Source organism: Dama dama, chromosome 13, assembly GCF_033118175.1.
Source record: "Dama dama isolate Ldn47 chromosome 13, ASM3311817v1, whole genome shotgun sequence".
NCBI lineage: Eukaryota > Metazoa > Chordata > Mammalia > Artiodactyla > Cervidae > Dama > Dama dama.
In genome coordinates this window covers 43,673,842-43,692,980 of record NC_083693.1, presented here as the reverse complement: position 1 = coordinate 43,692,980, position 19,139 = coordinate 43,673,842, and the positions used below count along the sequence as shown (strand labels likewise).

At 40.8% G+C, this 19,139-nt stretch overlaps 1 protein-coding gene across 2 annotated transcripts in view; it reads left to right on the top strand.

Annotated features, from left to right (window-relative positions):
* The window catches only part of STXBP6 (syntaxin binding protein 6), a 265,606-nt gene that overhangs the window by 74,600 nt on the left and 171,867 nt on the right, over positions 1-19,139 (top strand). The window lies entirely within an intron of this gene.

Sequence of the window (19,139 nt, the reverse complement as noted above, 5' to 3'; positions counted from 1 at the left end):
GAATGCCTTCTCAGTGGTTAGAATGAGGATTGACCCTGAAATATTGGTCTTTCTTTAACCCCAGTAGTGATTAGGTTAATAAAATTGGCGATGGGTTGGAAGACATTTGCATTCCTTTAGTGTGCTGGGCAGTGCTTGCTATGCAATAGGGACTCAAGATTTCAGTAGCCTCTCCTAATACCTTCCTAGTATGTTGTTAATGAGGTTCAGGTCTTGAAAGCATTTTCACATCTTTAAATTTCAGTTCTGGAGTTTTTGCTTGTACTGATAGTGAATAGAAGGCATTAAATTAAATTTTGTTTTGTTTTATATTTGGGCTGAGCTGAACATGGGATGAGCATGGACGCATAGTGATTCTAATTTTCTTAAGCTCAATTCTCTCAACGTTCCCTTGAGATTTCTTGAAGACAAGTAGTTGCAGAAAAGGTGGATGAGAAAAGGGCATTTTTGTTTTTGGCCTCACCCGGGTGGCATGTGGGATCCTAGTTCCCTGACCACAGATTGTACCTGTGCCCCCTGCACTGGAAGTATGGAGTCTTAACCACTGGACCACGAGGGAAGTCCGAAGAGGATGGTTTTGTTTACCTTTAAAGCACATGCTATTGTCAGCCTATTGCTGATCGTGAAGTCGGTAATGTTACCTGGGTCCTCTAACAGCCTCCTCTTAGTGAAAGACTGTGACCATTTCCCCTGCCATAGCGAATAATAACTGGGGACTTACTGGGTAACTGCATTTCCTTTATAAATTACCAGGACCTTCAGGTTGAAAGTCTGAAACTATGAGACTTGCTTTTCTGTGGCATTCTAATGTTAGGAGAGTCTTGAGTTCTGAAAGTCTTCATCCTTTTCATGGATTTGAATTTTGAGAGGATTGGTTGACAAAGCAGATCTGACATTGAAGCAGCGGGTTTAATGGAAACTGGGGCAGGAGAAGGCCAGGTAACTTTGACAACCACGGTTTTTTTGCAGTTTGAATTTTCTTATAATTGAGAAAGAAGCAGCCACCTTTAGTTTCTATCTTAGGCAAAGCGTAGAGGCCTATCAATACATCTCTGATAAAGCATTGTTTTAATTAACAAGTAATTAATTATGAAAATTTTATTAAGGAATTTTTATATACTGAGCGGGGGTTCAGTTAGAAAAGCTCATGACGCTTACCTTGTTCAGTGGGGAAGGAGCAGTAGTCATTAATATTTTACTCACCAAAATAAACATTAACTGTGAAAAGGTTAAAGAGGAAAAAATATAATGATTTGAAAGCATGTGTTAGGAGGATTTGGCTTGTTTGAGAGAACCCAGAGCTGCAGGAAAAAAGTAGAGCTCCTTGGTTCTGAAAATAGGTGGTGTGGGTGTGGGGAGCATTCCAGGCAGAGGGAAGGGCGGCTTCTTTGAAAGGTGAGCTGGATTCTGAGTTCCTCCTTCTCTCCTGTTCAGTCCTTTTAGTCTTTGTATCTCAGCTTACCTAGGAGACTTTGCAGTGGAAGCAGGGCCCTGGATGAACCTCCTATGCTTTCTGGGAGTCCAAGCCCTTCAACTCCTGTGGTTTGGTTGATAAAAACCAGTTCTCCATGTTGAACAGGCAAAATTTGTCCAAATTAAGGCAATGTCTGCAAATAATTTTTAACCACATTTCATACTGCATAAAGAGTTATATTCTTTTTTTAAAGAGAAGACCATCAAAGCTTTCAAAGCTTGCCAACGTACGCATGTAAGCATGGGTGTTTTGTATATTGAATGTCTTTTACTAATGCTTCTCTGTGTGAGTTTTTTCTGTGTTTGGCAGTCTGAGCAGGAGAGGCCTGTGATCAGGAGACTTATTATTTTTCAGAGTGGGTTGTATCCTCTAGGGGAATCCAAAATGGTGCTGGATCAGGGGAAATAAACTCTTTCTTGAGTTATGTTATAATTATGTTAAGTCGGACATGACTGAAGCGACTTAGCTTGCATGCACCCAAGGAGAGAACCTCTCCAGTTCATTCATGGAGCTGTGGGGTAGAATTTGAGTGTTTCTCATTGGATTTGCTGGCTGACTTCTTAGGTTGTATACAGATACTTACTACTGAGATGCCTCTGTGGTTAACATTCTAAAATATTGGTTTCCACTTTTTCTTTTCAGTAATGGCTGAAATTTAAAAAACTGACAATACCAAGTGTTAGCAAACATGTAGAGTAATTTGAGCTCTCATTTTTGCTAGTGGAAATGTAAAAATGATAGAACTGCTTTGGTAAACAAGCAGTTGTTTATAAAGTTGAACTTGCATACATATGACTCAACAAGTCTATTCCTAGGCATTTACCCAAGAGAAATAAAAACAGGTCCATATAAAGACATGTAGATAGAAGTTCATAACAGTTTTAGTTATTATTTATAATAACCAAAAATCAGAACTCAGATGTCCACCTATAGGTGAGTGAATAAGCAAATTCTTTTATAACTATGCAGTAGAATACTAACTGGCAATAAAATGAGACAAGTGCTCGGACCTGGGGCACTGGGAAGACCCAGAGGGATCGGGTAGAGAGGGAGGTGGGAGGGGGAGTGGGATGGGGAATACATGTAAATCCATGGCTAATTCATGTCAATATATGACAAAAACCACTACAATATTGTAAAGTAATTAGCCTCCAACTAATAAAAATAAATGAAAAAAAAAAATGAACCATCAATACATGTAGCAACATAGATGAATCTCAAAAACCTTGTATTGGGTGAAGGAAAAAAAAAACCAGAAATGACCACATGCTATATGATTCTATTTGTATGAAATCCTAGAATGGACACAACTTAAGCTATAGTGACAGGAAGCCCATTGGTGGTTGCCAGGTGGTGGAGCTGGTGACTGACTGCAAAGGAACATGAGGGAATTTCTTGCAATGTTGTAAGTGCTCTATATGTTGATTGTGGTGGTAGTTACTTGGGTGCATACATTTTTCATAACTCATCAAAATACATAAAATGGTTACATTTTATTATATGTAAATATATCTTGAAAAAATTGATCCTCAAAGATGTCTTACAGAGTCACTAGTGGGATGATCATAAGAATTAATTAACTGTCTTATCTCAGTTTGTGCCAGAACTACCCTCTCCTTTATAGGTATGAGAAGTTGTCCTAGATGGTCTTCTGAGCCCTCAGCCCTCAGCAGAAGCAGCTGTGTATCATTGCAAACCTGTACTTCCATCTGATCTGATCTGTGTGTCAGTGTGTTCCCAGTTCCTTGTAGCACTGGGAACATTGCCAAATATAGACTCAATAGATGCTTAAATTGAAGCATTGATGGTTCATTTTATCAACTGGTTAGTATTCCACTGCATAGTTATAAAACAATTTTTTATTCACTTGCATATAGGTGGATATCTGAATTCTAACATTTTGTTATTATAAATAAGAAATAAAATTGTTACAAACCTCTATGTACCTGTCTTTATGTGAACATATGTTTTTATCTCACTGTCTTGAGGAATTATTCTCTGGGTTGTCTTACTGGTGTACTTGACATAACAGTATGCTTTTGGTACTCGGTTCTATCTAAAGAATACATCTTAGTCTCTTTCTTCTTGGTTGGCCATGGTCAGAGCTCTGAATTTTGCTGACATTCAATTCAGTTGACAAGTTCAAAACTTTAAATGCATAGCTTACTAAATACCTGATGACAATGTGGACTTTATAACTTGGAACTGTTGGCCCATTCAAATTGTGAAGCAAGCTTTGCCTACAACTGTTTCTGTAGTCAGTTGCCCCCTCCATGATATTTAGGCCTATAAGGCTAAACTAGAAACTTGTTAAGAAGTTAATATCAATATACTATTAGAGGCCAGTTACCTACTGAACATTCCATAATTTCATGTTTAAAATTGATTTTCCTGATCCTGTTTTAATTCAGTATGCATAATGTATAATGCTACCCTTCATATCTTTAAATGGGTAAACATGTTTCCTTGGCTGCTGCTCATTATCTCCATAGAAGAAGCATGAAGAAACTTTAAATTTTGTGATTAATACATTCTCCTACATATTGTGTTAAAACTGAGAATCTTAATCTTTTCAAAATGATTTTAGATTTGTAGAGAGCAAAATTTTCTTATTAAAAAGAGTCCTGAATGATCTTTGATGAAATAATTTATGTAAAATAGATCCCATGGAAGGTAATGATGTGGGTTAGCATCGGTCTTGGCAATAATATTCTTTATCTCCATGGCTACCAGTCCTAGGTGTTTCTTAGAGCAACCTCTAGAACTTTACAGATGCCCTCGTTCCACTTAGGCCCTACTAAATACAGCACGAGAGGTAGTGGGGAAACTTACCTGAAAGGGGTATGCATGCGATACTGAAGCTAAGGTTGAGAAATTTCACTGTCTTGGGGAATTCTCTGGGTTGTCTTATTGGTATACCTGACATAATAGTATGTTTTTGGTATTCAGTTCTATCTAAAGAATACATATTGGTCTCTTTCTTCTTGGTTGGCCATGGTCAAAGTTTTGAATTTTGTTGGGATTCAATTCATTTGACAAGTTTAAAGCTTCCTTTGGGCTCTGAGGGTCTAGGATTCTGAACCCTCTTGAAAATTTTAATAGCAAATTTCATTCTTGTTTCATATATATCACATAGGGATAAATTCAAGTTGTTAATAATCCAAATGGATACTCAAAACAATTATGAGAGTTTGAGAACATTCTTTATAGTTGCTATTGGAATTACTTTAACCAAAAGTAATTGTCAGAGATCTGACATAATAAAGAAATTCTTTTTATCTACTTTCTAAACTCAGACTAGATCTCATCTCAAGATCTATAGATATTAGAGGAGAGAGAAGGAAAAATACAAGACAGATGAAATTTGACCTTGATAGAAATGATTTATTCAGGAGTGCTGAGCTCACTTTCCAAGAGGTTTTATCCAGGAAAAATGAAGAAATCTACACTGAACTCAGAGATGAACAAAGCTATTAGCAGTGAAAGAAGCAATACAAGACAACTATAATAGTGAAATATATTTGTTATTCATTACTATAGAAGTAGTAAATATTGAAAATATCTTTCAGATATTATATAGATGAAAATAAAAGTCATCCTGTCTCTTTTGTTGTTTTGTTTTAATTCCAGTTAATCCTGACAATATCCCTACCTTGCTTAGGTGGTGTATATTTCTTTTCCCAGATGAAGGCAACAGTGTTCTTCAGAGGTGTCCAAGTTACCACTTTTGAAGTGACTGAAATCCACTCGGTCCTTGTCACGCCAGTGGCTGCGCCTAAACTATCAAAGCACTTCACCTTTTTTTCCTAAGAGGCAGGTGTGGTGTAGGGTGACCCATGTTTTAAAGAGCAAATTTCTCCCCCACTCTTCAGAATTCATAAAGACATTACACCGCTTTGATCTCTACTGTATCTACAGTTTTGACCTGTACTGTGTCCTCTATCTCATTTCTGAGGTTTTTGAGTAATAGACTTTCCTCCATTTGGGATGTACATCAGGGTGAAGCTTTTATCTCTTAATTATAGAGATTGGGCATGTAAATCCAGGCCTAAAACAGTAAGTAGCTCTAGAAGACAGTGCAATAAAAAGCAAAGTTATTTCCAGTGTCTTGATTATATGAATCTTTCCACATCCTTTTTTATTTAGAAAAATATAATGTCTTCTGTTATACTTCACATTGAGAATTTGGCCCTTTTGTGATATGTGTGGAGACAGATTGGATTAAAACATCTGCAAGGATGATATCCTTGGTGGTGGTGGTTGTTCAGTTGCCCAGTCACATCTGACTCTTTGCGACGCCATGGACTGCAGCACGCCAGGCCTCCCTGTCCCTCACCATCTCCCGGAGTTTGCCCATGTTCATTGCATCTGTAATGCTGTCCAGCCTTCTCTTCTCCTCCTGCCCTCGATCTTCTCCAGCATCAGGGACTTTTTCCAGTGAGTCATCTGTTTGCATCAGATGACCAAACTACTGGAGCTGCAGCATAAGTCTTTCCAGGGAATATTCAGGGTTGATCTCCCTGAAGATTGACTGGTTTGATCTCCTTGCTGTCCAAGAGACTTTCAGGAATCTTCTCCAGCACCACGGTTCAAAGGCATCAATTCTTGGGCATTCTGCCTTCTTTATGGTCCAGCTCTCACAACCGTATGTGACCACTGGTTGGTTACATGAACTTAAAAGAGAGGGTTTTCTTCTGAAACATCTTCTGGCTGAGTAGATGTTGCCAGCAGGTGTTATTTGTAAATAACCTTCAGTGTAGCACCTACCGTGAATCCATCGCATGCTTCAGTGCTCAGTACAGTTAGGGGAGCACCGGCTCCTCTTTGATTTAGGAGTAGGAACTCAATAAATTGACCAATATATTGGGCATGGTTCTATGCTCCTTACATATATTAACTTATTTATTCTTTCTAACAATGTTATGAGGTAGATAACAGTACCATCTTCATTTTCTACATGAGGAAACAGCATCCACAAGTCAATTGGCTGGCCCAAGGTCATGGGTTTGTGAGTTACAGATCAGAGATTTAAACCCAGGTGGTTTGATTCTAGGTCAATATTACCTTAGACACTGTGCTCCCCTGTCTGTCTGTCTCTTAGGCGTAAGAGTTGTATGAGAGAGGTCTTCCCAAACCAAGCATCTTCTCTCACCCTCTCTCACCCGGCTCTAGAGATAATCATGTTTTGGGATTACTCTACTTTCCTACCAGTTTAGGCTTTGGTTGATTTTGGCTGGAGGGTGACAGTCCTCTACTCTGGTAGCTGGGCTGTTAAGGAAACCCCACACTGGAGTGAGAGGGTCAGAGGATGTATTTGAGTCTTAGAGAAGATTGATTCCCCAGGGAAGTTCTGAGAGGCTCCTGACAAGAGCACCACCATGTATGAACTTTTCTTCAGTTATGCAGTAAAACAAGTAGATGTCTTTAAATGTTTTTAGAGTTTCCTCGATGGTTCTAGATCTTTTCCTGTGAAAAGCAGTAGTAATAATCATTTGTCTTTTCTAAAGCCTTATGAATAAGGAGAGTCCAAAAATGGAGAACAAAGCACTTAACAGGTGTTATCTCACTTAACACTCACAATAGCCCGTGATGTGGCTTTTATTGCAGTTTCTTCTTTACAGGAACTAGCCAGGGTGTAGAGTGGTTGAGACACTGCCCAGGGGCTGGCAGCTAGACGGTGATAAGGCTGAGACTCAAATCTGGGTCCCTCTCCCTCCCATCTGTGCACATTAAAAAAAAGAAAAACAACTTTAGGACAGGCCTGAAACCAAGAAACCGAACTCTCCCTTTCCTTAAAAACAATGTGACAACATTCCTTGCACAAAGCGCTTTAGTCTCCAAGGATTGAGAGGATGTGCTGTCGACCACTTCAGCTTTTCTAGTGGTTTAGCACACCAACAGAATTTTCTTTTTCCATTCTCTCATGTACGTGTTCCAATACTAAAACCAGATGGAAACAAGGGAAAACTGTTTAACAGAGGCTAGTGCCAAAACATTTCCTTTAAAAAGGAAACTCCATCTGTGCTCTCTCCCACCAGACAGCCCATGGTGAAGAAGAGGGATTTCACAGCTGATTCACTTGTGTTCGTTTTGATTAGCTTTGACTAATTGCAAGGTAGAGCAAGTGATGGTTCTGGCGATTGCAAACTAAGGCAGCGCTCCTTCTGGAACGTGGCTGGCAAGGCGCTGGGAACCTAGCCGACGTCCTAAACAGCAGCCTTGCAGCAGGCAGAGTTTTAATTCCTGCAGGTGCGTCTTCGGGGGCCATGATTTTTCCCCCTTTCAGATGTTAATGTTCTTTGCCGTTGTGTTGCGCATTAAAGGTCATCAGGGTTTCTTTCGTAAGCTGTAGTCAGAGGCAGTTGCATCCACCTCATGTCCCCATTGCTCCCTGCCTTCTCCCAGCCTAGCTGTGCAGAACACAGGTGTAGGCGTAAGACTGACTCAGGGTAAAATACTGGCTCTACTAGGTCTTTCAAGTCTTTGAGTCTCAGTTTTCTCATCTATAAAATGGAAATAATATTCATATCCCCAGTTAACCGAACTTTGTGTGTGTGTATATAAGGCCCGATTGCTAGAAGGTCCTCAGCTCCATGAGCAATATTATTACCTTGTCGTTCAGTGGGGCATTCACCTGTTCTTGCCATACAGACATAATCCATCTGCAGTTTTTAGAAAACATGTTAGCATATGTCTGATAGGCTTCTGTGACCCATGTCATGTGAGACACAAATCACATGAAAACCCAGATTTGTTGTGGGATTTTCCCGCCTCTCCTTCCACACTTTTCCCCTTTCCCTCTATGTCCCACCCTGCCAGGGATCTCAAGGTCTTTCTGACTCCCAATTTCTAAACTTCGCTTCTCTTAACTCTTTGTTCCAAATTATCCCCACTCCAAACTGGGATACTAGGGGACATCTCTCTGCCCTTCCATTTCTGAGACTTTGAAGTCATTCACTCTGATCTCATGAGTATTTGTGCATTGTTGGGTCTATTGGATGCTAAAGTCCTTGTGTTGAGGCCCCTTTATCCCATTTTGTAGGCAGATAGAACTGGCTTAGTTGTGGCATTCCTGTTCCTGAAATGGGAGATGTTATTTTCCTACACCTATCTTTACTGGATCAAAAGAAAAATTGAAGCAAAATAAAAGAAAGCATTCTTCGGGGTCAGTCAAGTGCACTGTTAAGCAAACAGCAGTTGTGGGAGAGGCTGGTACAAACGCCTGTGGACCCAGCTTTGCAGCCCAGATCAGGTTCTTGTTTGCCCAGCTCTTTCCTGTTACCCTTCCTTTAGAGAGAGAAAGAATATGAATAGGGTGATATTTCCATGCCAGTTACAGTCATGCTCAAGCACAAGAAGAATTTTGCAGAAGAAGCTATAAGTGACCACGAGGACAATGAGGGTTACCTGAGATTAGATGACCAGTTAGTTACTGTGCTCTGGGCTTAGCTCACATTTCTCTCTGGTCTCTCGTATCATCTCCATGATAGTGCTAACATCGCTAAGTTGTGTTTGTCAGTTTGCTTTTTCTTTACCTCTTCAGACTGCTAGCCCCTAGAGGGCAGGATCTGTGTGTACACACCGCCTCCCTTTGTGGAACAGAGGAAGGATGGGGGGAATCAGGCAAAATCCCTCTGCTGCTGAGATTGCTGGTTTGGGCTCACTTTCTGGGTTGGAGCTCTGGCCTGTGAGCTGGACTGTTTCCTTTCTTTCTTTCTTTTTTTTTTTTTTTTTTAACTTGCTGTTATTCACACTAAGATGCTGCTGGGTGGTCTTTGAATTCCCTTGGAATTCATCATGTTACTGAGCAGTTTTTATTCTCCTAATGGCCCAGTTGCCCAGAAGAAAATGTAGATTTCTCTGATTCTTTTGCCCTTGAAGAATCATCAAAAACGAGCAATTTCTAAATGCTTCCATTGTAACCTACAGTGGGATGCTGTTATCTCACATTTTCGGAAGAGTTCTGAATGTTTCTCCTGAAGAAAGAGTTCATATTACAGGAGAATAAATGATTATTTAATGAGCACTGAATAAATCAAAACTTTCCCTGAATGCTCTTTTCTCTCTGTAATCATTTTTAGTTCTACATTTCCTCAAAGTTAGCTTTCAAGGGGAAAATGGAGACTCCATTTTTATTAAAAATCTCACCGAGAATATTCATACTATGTTCCCCTCCCCCTCACACATCATTTTAACACAGATTATATTTTACCCACCACATGTGGCTCATATGTAGTTTAGGGTGTAGACCTTATGCCCAACTACATTTTGATGTCTGTATCAGTTTAACAGATTATGCTGCACTGAGAAGCAAGTGGATTCAAGATGACAAGAGTGTACCCAAGCTTGATTCCTGGAGATCCAAGTTTCTATTCTTGTAAGAGGAAGCAATAGAATTGAGTTGTCCTCTTAGATTTTCTCGCTAATGTGAGTCATCAGCAGTTACACAAGTTTTCTCTTTGGTTAGAATCCTTTCCACCTTGTGAATCAAAAAGCGTTTTTGATTCATGAATTTTTAACTGTATTTCTCCCTATAAATGTATAAGTGTGTTCTTTATCAAAAACAAAGTGCCACCAGAAAAAAGGTAAAAATGGGAAAAATCGTGTAAAAATTGTGACTTTGACTGTTTCAGTTTCACATTTTTTAATACCCTCCACCTTTTACAATATTCTAGGTACAAGTTTGCCTTCTTTTTTTCATTTATAACAATTTTTAATAATTTACAGACTTTATAAGCTTCATTTTAATGGAGTTTTGGGTGCCGTAGAGTATTTAACCATCTGTTGCTGGATAGTTTGTTTTTAAATTTTCACAGTGAGAAATAAGGAACTTGGTTTGGCCTTAAAAAAAAAAAAAATACCCATCTTCGAGATGAGGAAGTTGAGGCACACACAGATAACTTATGAGAGGAAATCTCCACACTGCTTCTAAATGGTGGGAGGCCACTGGAATCTCAGTGCTCTGTGGGCCAAAATGAGCTTATCCCAAAACCCATGTTTGCCAGAACTCTCTAAAAGTAAAACACCCTATGACTTTGTGTGCCTAACAGCTGGTCTATCATCTCCATGATATGTAACATAGTTCTAGATCAAGTTCTCTTTGAGGTCCATAAGATGCCTGCTCCCTTTAGAGTTAAGGCATTATGTGATTTTTCATGTGCATTTGCAGGTGTGTGTGTGCTCACTGGTCTCTCTAACATACACATGCACACATACATGCACACACACACACACATAAACACACATACATCTATTTTTGGATCAAAAGAGAAAGTATGTGTCTTACCTAGAGTCAGCCCTCATGTTCCTTCAAAGAGAGAGCTTTTTGCCTCATCTTTTTGGTCTGGTTCATGTACTAATTGATTTGGCATCTTCTATATTGTTGTTAGATGAGGGATGGGGAAGTGATAAATGTCAGCCAAACATGCTTTCTATCCTAAGTCAGTGCATTTCCTTAATGATTCACGTCTGGCATTTTATTAGATTCAGCATTTGACTCTACGGAGCAAATAGGATGAGGGAAACTAGCATCTTAGAAATTTTCTTTTAGGACTCTAGAATTTTATAGCTAGGAGAATCCTTAGTCATTCTCAATACAGCACCAACATTTATATGGAAAAATGAGGCCCGGTGTGTTGGATGGCTTGGCTGACGTCACTGAATCACTACAGTCCAGCAAAAGAAGGAAGAAAGCATGCCCAGATCTTCTTACCAGATTTGTTTTTGACCTTGACTTTGGGAGTGACTCTGGGGTTAGATGAGACAGAGATGGAATTCGTAGCTAAACTGCACTGGAAAATATATCTCTGTGCCGTTCCTTTTCACATCAGTATGCAAGGACAATTTGTACCACTCACTCTTGGAAAGAGCTTGTTGGGTGCCAATCAAGGAAGTGGCTTTGTCCCTTCTAGGGCCTGGGTATTTAAAAAAACTGGGCATGGGTTACCTGTAACGGCCAAGTGTATAGGCATATCTCACTTCTCTCTCACTTTCTCCTGGGCTTAGGGACCCATAAAGTGGAGAGTGCTCAATGAGAGTATCTTTGAGGTGAAAAGCCAAGATGTCGTTGTCTCCAAATGTGATGCACTGCCTGATCCATTGGGTTAAGAGAAGAAAATGTTAGGATTTCTATTTAAAATGTAATTGTTTTCTAATTTATATCTTTCCTGTATGCTTTATAATTGCTATAATTTAGGGCTGTAGTTCAAGCCTGTAATTTACAAGTATGGCTGTATTGGCAGTTAATACTTAGAATTTTTTATTGAGGGGACGCATAGTCAAAAATGATTGGAGAGGCCCAGCCAGAGCTGTGGTGGTTGGAAGCTTTTGCTACAATAACAACTACTTCTGACTGGTGAACCATAATCTACTGTTGTAAAATTTCTGGCTTCAGAGGTAGTTGTCCAAAGCAGTGAGCATGGAGTTGCCCTTTGAAATCAGTCTAAGTCCCACTCACCCACCCGCAGTGATTCCATGGCTTTTCAGAAGGTAAGAGCCAGCTGCTATGCCAGCTAAGTGTCCTAACAGATGAGGGTCTTGGCACGGTGTGTGGCTCTTGGTAGTTGCAGACGATGGCTCTCCTTTTGGAACCCGAAATCTGTCTGAGAAGTTACATGTTTCGGTTCTAACATTAGGTGTGATTTGCATGGCTCTAAACAGCCATACAGTATCATCAGGTCGGACCTGGTTGATTTAGTTTGGAAGCTTCTTTTCCTTTTGTCCTATTTGAAAAAGGGAAACCTGTGTTTCCTTTCTGGACCTGACGTTTATGGATTCATCCAGGGGAGCCTCATTCTTTGCCAATAGGGCAGTGTCCTTGGTTCCCGTATGAGCAGTTCTGTTGGTTATGCGTTTCCTCTTCATACATAATTATTTTTCTTTATTTATCACTTGTTACACTTCATTGGCTGGAGTTGTAGAGACCATTCATTTACTTAGAAAATGGTTATGTCACAGTTCTTTGGGAAAGACATTTTTTGAACTTAAATTCAAATACTAGGTTTCCAAAAGGCGTTCAGATGTATCATACCTTACCTAAAGGCAAACAGAAGTCAGAATTTTCCCTTTTGTATAGGATTTAGAACTTTTAAAAGTATCACTTTTGTTTCCAGAAATAGTATAAGTCTGAGTTAGAGTTTGATTTTCTGTGTGTTTTTCAAGATGGTCTTTACCACCACCATCCCCCATCCCCCCTTTCTCTAGCCCGTCTCACTTCAGGCGTCCTGTTCACCTCTTCTTAGGTACTAATATTCTTTGCCTCCCAGACCCTCCTTTTGCAGCACATCACTATGGACTGCTGTTTCCTCACTCTGAAATCACTCTCCCCCCTCACCCATACTGTGCAAAAGACAATTCCTCAGAGGCACTGATCTGAGATGTTAGGAGAGAAATAATATAAATGACGAAAACCTTTACAGACTGATACGTGGTCTGAATACCTTCCCTGAGGGCATTTGTATTTGCAAAACATGGTAACCCCTCTAGGACTACTGGTGACAATGATGGTAGAGCATTTATTGAACAACTACTATTGTGCATTTTATACTTTCTCAGATAATTATATCTGGGGTTGATATACACACTGAATAAACATGTGTGTTTATTATCAAAACTTTAATAATAGATTTTTTTTTCATTTATTTTTATTAGTTGGAGGCTAATTACTTTACAATATTGTAGTGGTTTTTGTCATACATTGACATGAATCAAATAATAATAATCATCTAATAATAAATAAGCATTATTCCATAATGCTTATTTCCTTATGTTTGTATTAGAATCATTCATTCATTTGCTCAACATTAATACTTAAGGACTCCTGCTTGGAGCCTTTTGCATGATGACAGTTTTTACCTTGAATTTTAGAGGACAGCCTGTTAAATGGACTTTGATTTCATTTAATTTGGCTGCTCTTGGTTTTTTGCATTTTTAACCAAGTATTACAGGGAAAAAAACATGCAACTTGATACTAAGGAGACTTACATCACTCATATTCATAAATTGACTTCCTAACCAAGGGCACTTAAAATTATAAATGGCTCCTTCAGTTTCAAAAAGTGTGTTTGTGGTGTTTTTTATTTTAAATCACTGTTAGCCAGTCTTCCAGATAAAATTCTCTGGCTTTGAGACTGTGATATGATAGAGGTTTTGTTGCCAAGATTTTTCTACATAATATTTCAAACTCTCTTCCTTCCAAAATCTGACTTTATTTTGAGCTACAGTACAGCTCTGTGAATGTTGAGGTCAGAAGAAGAAAGAAATCTTCTTCCCCATAAAATGAGCTTTTTGAATCTGGACCAGAGATACCTTACAGGTCACAAGCAAGTGGGGGAGAATTTTGCAGGAATACGTTTACATTTCCCTGTGACCAGTTTAATTTTGACCAAGAAGCAAGAATAGGATGGTGGTACTCAAAGTCTTTTAAGGATACAGTACTTGGCATTATACAGTGTAGTTAGTATCATAAATACGTTGGTCTGTGCAGTATTGAAAACAAGATTTGGATTGGAATGATTTACTTAGACTTAGGAGTTGGCTGACTCTAATTTTAGCCTAACCACATTGAGTCCAATTAGAACTTTCAAGTTTTACTTTGATGAGAGGTGCCCTGGAGAACATCATTTTCCTAAGTGTCTAATAGGTCTTGTAAAGATAAGAGCTGTCTGTGTATGTTGGCAAGTCAGATACACTGTGATAAGTTGCAGAAGCCCTCCTGATTTGAGGCTTTTTGTCACACCTAGTGTAACAAGTGGGGAAAGCCTGGGGCCCAGAAATGGCTAATCAAGTGATAGTTCTGTGTGCATAATCTGTTTCATCCATTTCTAGGATCCAAGTGACCAGAAGTAGCCCTGCGTAAGCACAAAAACTCTGGAGACAGAAAAAAATATGGATTTGAATCTTGGCTCTATTACACACTAGTTGTTTAACCTGTGTAACCTAGAGAGAATTAGCTTGGCCTCGTTGAGCCTTGTTCCCACTTACGTAAAATAGTGGTTGAAAATAGCTATCTTGGTGGACTATTATGAGAATTGAAAAAATTGTTTGAGATGAGATATATAAACCACCTTGCTTGGCCTCAGACTATAATAAATGCTTAATAAATGTTAATTTCTTCATCATCCTCATCTGACATTTTAAAGTGTTCTTCTATTGGTGACAAGAAATAAGAGTCACTGGTCATCTGGCAGAGACTGAACTAGAAAAGGCAAGAAAGCGGCAGCTGATGACTTCGCACATGCCTCCAGCAGGAATGGAAATTTTGTGGAGAGGCCAAAGAGGGTTTCTTGTCCAAGGAATTTGACACACCTTTGGAGCTTGATCACAAGTTTTTGTCACTGCCATACCGACGTGTATAAAAGTATCCATTCTGAAGATGGAAATTATGTCTTTTCTGAAGAGTAAATAAGTGACAAGTTTCAGTTTAAAGTGAAGAGGTAGGGTGATACTTACCATCATTAAATATGCTGAAAGGTTTGGTGTCGTGAAAGCATAGGAGGGCCCAGGCACTGCTCTGTGTGAAGTTCAGCCGCATCCCATTCAAACTGTGGCCACAGGATGCTCCAGGCCTGTGTGAACCACCTACCTCAACTCGGCAGTGGGAACACGTCATACCTTGTGGGCATGCTGTGGAAATTAAGTTCCCCTGCCAAGAGGCTGGCACAGCAGAGACCTCAGTAAATGCTGGTCAACAGCAGACCAAGCTGTCTGTCTAGTGTCTGTCTATGTGTCTGTATGCACGCACAGAATCGTGAAAAACACAGCTCATCCTCAGAGAGCTTAAGAGCCCTGAGAATACCCTGGATGGTTAAACGGCAGTACATTCAAGGGAGGAACACAGTGGGACCCACCCTGACTGCCTTATGGCTATGCTACCTGTTGACCCCAAGTGCCATGGCCCTGGCATTAGCAGGAGTGCTGGCCCTGTTAAGAGCGGAGTTTCAGGATCTTGTTTAGAAGGTGTAGTCAATCTGTGTGTCACAAGAACGAAGCACACAGACACTTGCTTGGTCGTTTAGCATGATTTTTTTTTTTTTTTTAAGCTAATACACTGTCAATTTTAATTTTCTTCTTCTTAAAATGTTATTGTTTAGGTGGTGAGCCTTAAACCCCCACAGGCAGCAGGCAGTCCTCACGAGTCTGTAGGCAGTCCTCACAAGTCTGTACGCAGCCGCGGCTTTAAGCTGGGCAGCCGGTCCCCAAAGAGCTTGGGTTCCCTGCAGTTTGATAACCAGCTTTAAGGATTGAAAAGAAACCTCTGAAAGCCAATTTCTGGTTTATCATTCTATTTTCTCCTTGTTCATTTTTATGCAAACTAATGCCATTCATTTGGATTTTCTTCTGTCATTAAAAGCTTTAAAAGCCAAAGCCTGCCTCTGAGGACTTTGTGGCGTTGTGTCCCTGATGAGAGATCATTTCCTCCATCCTGATAGGCAGTGGTAAGCCCTCTTCTGTGGATGGGCGGGCCTCTGGAACTTGGTCCTCCTTACTGAGGGCTTAATTTTTCTGTGCAACTTCAGTCTATTCAAAGGTGACTCCCCTCCCGGTCCTTAATTCCACTGACCCATACGATCAAATACCTAGTTGGCAATGGTATTTGGCAAATACCTAGTTGGCAATTCATGTTCAATTACTCAGTTGTTTGCTGTTGGAAATTAAATGCCCTCTTATGCTTCTGGATTCACATGGGGATCGACAGCCAGTAGCTGCGTGATGTAGTGGAGAAAAGAACTGGGGCTTTGCAGTCAAGCAGGCTTGGGTGTGAGTCTTAACTGGTGCCTGCCGTGTGATCTTGTACAAGTACCTTCCCCCTCTGTGCCTCGTTTCCCTCAGCCATAAAGCTGAGTGTTCGTGTGGTTGTAAAGATTAGAGATGGCACGTGTGAAGCGCCTGGCATTTTTCCTGGCACACAGTAGGTGTGTTGCATGGCAGCTGCCGCTACTGTGGTCATCGTCTTCTACTTGTCCTCCTGGTTGGTTGGGGGCCCTGGCCCTGGTCTCTCTGGAAAACTTGCTGAGGGAAGCAGGCTGGATCCTGGAACCCCTGCAGACTGAGAACTGCTGTGTCTTGAGGAGCAGCCTCACTGCCTCCCCAGAGCCACTGACTGCGCCCCACCATAGGCCTGGTGCCCAGGTCATTGCTATTGAGGGCTATGACTCCGTCTCACTTTGCCGTTCGGACTGAATGTCTGATTTGGTGCTGCTGGTGAGAGTTCCGTGCTTTCAGTTCACCCTGCAGATGTGTCGCAAGTCGCCGGGGTGCCTACCTTCCAACCTCTTTGTCCCGATCAACAGAGGAGGCAGCCAGGTCCCCAGAGGCCAGATCCAAAAGGGTGATAAGCCTTAAGCCTTTCCCTTCCACCTGTGAGGTGAAGATGGAGAAGGTGCAGCCGGAGCAGAGGAATTTGGATGTGTGGCTTGTGGAAGCTTGGGCATCAGACAAGGTGCTCCCGTGTCTAGTGGGACAGCAGCCCTGGGAGGTTGACCACCTTAACATACATCTGCCAGAATCCACTAGTCCTTTGACCATTTGGAAGGGGATGACAAATGAGGCATCCTACTAAGGATGTTACTCTCCCTTCCTGCCATGTTCAACTTAATTTCTCTAAACCAGTCTGTTGTTGTTATTTAGTCGCTCTATCATGGCTGACTCTTTTGCGACCCTCTGGACCCTGTGGCCCCACCAGGTTCCTCTGTCCATGGGATTTCCCAGGCAAGAATACTGGAGTGGGTTGCCATTTCCTTCTGCAGGGGATCTTCCGGATTCAAGAATCAAACCTGTGTCTCCTGCTTGGCAGATGGATTCTTTAGCACTGTGACACCTGGGAAGCCCTTTATAGACCAACAACTGAGCATAAAAGAACTTCCAGATAGAAACAGCAATCAATACAAATAGCTAACATTAACTGAGCACTTACAGTATGCCAGTTACTGGCCTAAACAGCTTACATGGATGATCTCATTTAATTCATATATGTATATATATGGATTGTGTGTGTGTGTGTGTGTGTGTGTTTACGGATTATAATATATGTGTGTTTATATATAATCCTCTGAGAGAGGCACAGGTGCTTGTTAGCCCCTTGCTTAGATGAGGGGAATAAGCAGCAGGAGGTACTTAAGTAAGTACTGCTTAAGTAATAAGCAGTAAGTACTGCCTTACAGCAACCTCACTTTACAGGAAAGATGCCCCACCTTCTCCCCAGTGGTAGACTGCCGTGGGACCCAGACAGCCCTTGACGTCTCCTTACCTGCTTCTGCTCATACCTATTCCGTGTCTGTGGTCATAACTGGGTTGGAGTCACTCACATTCATGCCTCAGTGCTCCATGAGGCCTTCACTTAGGGCACTGACTTAAAAAAGGGCATTAGTGAGCAGTGTAGATGCCATGAAGTTTCCTTTTTAGAGTTGGGAAAGGGTGTTCATATCATGTATTGACAGTGAGTAAGGCAGCCCCTATTTCCGAGCCCAGGCTACATGGCCTCATGGGACTTCCGAGAGCCGCCTTGTTATAAAGAGTGTAGAGTCTGCTTAGAGGACCTGCTTCTCCCCTGGCCATTATGCAGAGCAATCCAGGGCTTCTTCAAGCTGCTACCCACTCCCCTTGCTTAACCAAGCCCATTTGAAGACTTGCCCAAACCCATCTTAACCCCAAATGGAGATAAAACAACCAGAGTCATGATCAGGACTTATCCGCCTTAGACAGCAGTTAGGATTTGAAGTAACTTTATTTTCCTTGTTGTTCCTGAGTTAAGGAGCTTTGGTAGCCCCCTCCATGCAGGCCAGATATGTAGGTGGGCCTGTTTTCTTTGGAAAAGAACTGGCTACTTTCATGTCAAAGAGCCCATGACCAGCTTGCTGTTCCCTTTCTTCTTGTGAGTTGTCAGCCCTTGCAAGGATGCTCAGCCCATCCTGGGGCCCACTCTTCTTCCAGCCCTCTCTGAGGGCCCACTATCCCACCCAAGAAGAGCGGATAGTACTTGTTACATGCTCCCTGGCTTCATGCCCTTAGCCTTTCTTTGTTTGTTCTGAAGATGATGTTAACCTCTGCTGTGAGTATCAGCGACTCTTAAGCCTTATGGCTACCCTTTAGCACCAGTTAGCTTTTCATTCATTTAACATTTATTATATATTGTTAACATTTTATTATGTATTATCAGCAGACATTCTATATCATCAGCAGTCAGAATTTTAGACATTTAGATGAAGCTTATTCCTTTAGACACAAAGGCATGCTATCAGAGATGCAAAAGACATTATTCTTATCTTCATGCTGTCTGTCAGAAATTTAGTAGAAATTTAAGCAGGAGCAGATCTGATTTCTTGAAGCATTTTGCATGTGCTCCCAAGTGTGTGAAAAACTAGTGTGTTTGGGGATTTTTCTTCATTCTTAGAAGCTTCATGGCTTGGCTGCTGCTTCTGAGGTCGAGTGTCCTTTGCTCATATCTTTTCTTATTTTGCTTGTTTGATGAAATTTGTTGATAGCATTAAACAAACCAAGAGGGAAATATACCTTTTCTACCTATGCCTAGTCAGATGAGATACTTATCTGGTTCCTGGCATATTTTTCTTGAATGACAATAATTAAAAATCTTTCAACTCATAATTTTGTTCTAATGATAAAGAGAGCCTTAATTGTGGAGTCAGGGTTAAATTTTTATGATTTGGAA